Source organism: Antechinus flavipes, chromosome 3 (genome assembly GCF_016432865.1).
Source record: "Antechinus flavipes isolate AdamAnt ecotype Samford, QLD, Australia chromosome 3, AdamAnt_v2, whole genome shotgun sequence".
Lineage (NCBI taxonomy): Eukaryota > Metazoa > Chordata > Mammalia > Dasyuromorphia > Dasyuridae > Antechinus > Antechinus flavipes.
In genome coordinates, this window is record NC_067400.1 from 631,706,195 (window position 1) to 631,707,735 (window position 1,541).

The 1,541-nt window shown below is 44.1% G+C and overlaps 1 long non-coding RNA gene across 1 annotated transcript; it reads left to right on the plus strand.

Annotated features, from left to right (window-relative positions):
- The first annotated feature begins 309 nt into the window (after positions 1 to 309).
- Positions 310 to 1,322, plus strand: LOC127556816 (uncharacterized). Its single transcript, XR_007952517.1, has 2 exons — positions 310 to 397; positions 1,111 to 1,322. It is a non-coding gene; the product is annotated as an uncharacterized LOC127556816 (long non-coding RNA).
- Positions 1,323 to 1,541: the final 219 nt, after the last annotated feature.

The following is a 1,541-nucleotide window of genomic DNA, read 5'->3' on the forward strand; positions in this document are numbered from 1 at the left end:
TTCAAAAGAACATTTTAAAACCAAATAGTCAAAAGCTTCACAGAGTCTTGGAAGCCATTATCACAACTTTCTAAAAAGTCTCTTGACAAGCAGTGTCATTGTCCCATGACTGAAAGTATCCAAGTAGCCCTGAGCCAGCATCCCAGTGAGCAGACATGGCTGGTCCCCTTTCCCTCTAGTATGGCAGAAATCGGAGAGTGGAACCTGAGGGCAAAGGAGATTTGAGGCCCATCCCTTGATAGTTATGCCAGTTAAAGAATATTTTGATGAATCTTTGAGGTAGATGGTTTTTACATCGACTTTTCCAAGGTTACACAATAAGTGATGAGTCGGAGTTCAACCCCACGTCTTCTGACAGTCTGGCCTTTCCACGGTACCATCCAGTCCCTTCTCTTTGGTAAGTCTTCATTCTCTGGCTGTGCCTTTATTAAATTTCTCCCTTGTGCAATAGCCCTTATTCTAGCCCTATTCCCTGTCTCATGCACTTCAGTCTTTCTCCACTGGCTCCTTACCAGCTGCATATAGACATGTTTTTGCCTTGTTACAGCATGTCCAAGCTCTGCCTTCCTTGGCTAACAATTGATTATTTCTAGCTTTCTGAATGGGAGGAAGCAGTAGAATAGCTCATTGCTCCCCCATGTATCTCCTGGCAGCAGAGGAATATTTGGGGTGTGTGTGGCAGGAGCAACAGAGTTTGACTTCTCTTGTCAGTCTCGAGGTTTTATCTGGAATTCCTACTGGCAAGCTGGTGACTGGAGGTAACAGGAGGCGGAGGGGAAGGCATGGGATTGGGTTACCGCTTTGGGTCTTAGCAGGTGATTAGAAGCATGCGACAGTTTGACTAAAAGCAGGAGATGGGGCTGCTGTAATTTGCCAGTTGGTCTTCATTTCTTCTCCCTTCTCCAGGAAGCAAGAACCGGATAACTTCCCTTTTTCCTTGTTTACTTGCAAGATCAATGAGCACACGTAGCTACTGCTCCTCTCATCTGAGTTGAGTAGAGATGTTTCTCATTTTCCTTATTTTCTTTTCCTCTGCTTCACACCTGCCCGGATTCCTCCTCCCTCCTGCTCCCATCATGAATCCTCTGTCACTCCTGGAACCATGATCAGTTAAATCAACTCTGCCATTGCTCTGGTGTAGAGGTCAGTCTGCTCCATTCTGCCCCCATTTACTCCTCTGTAACCAAAGTGCACCACTGTGGCTCCTCCTCCACTATGTTTTATTTCAATATTCCCATTGGAATGTAAACCTATTAAGGGAAGGGTTTCTTTTGTATATATATAGGCATACATGTGATGTTTAATAAATGCTTTTTCATTCATTCATTTCCCTTATTTCCTCGAGGTAAAAATTCCTCAAGGTCTGACATCTGGCTCTCGACTATTCCATACTTTCTGTTGAGACTTCCCCCTATGAAGGTAACTTTAGATATTAATGAAAAACTTGCACAAGGAGCCAGGATTGAGAAAGAAATCAAGAAAAAGGGCTCGGGCAACAGCTGGATGATGTCTTAGTTGTAACCCGAATCTTTCCAACTTCA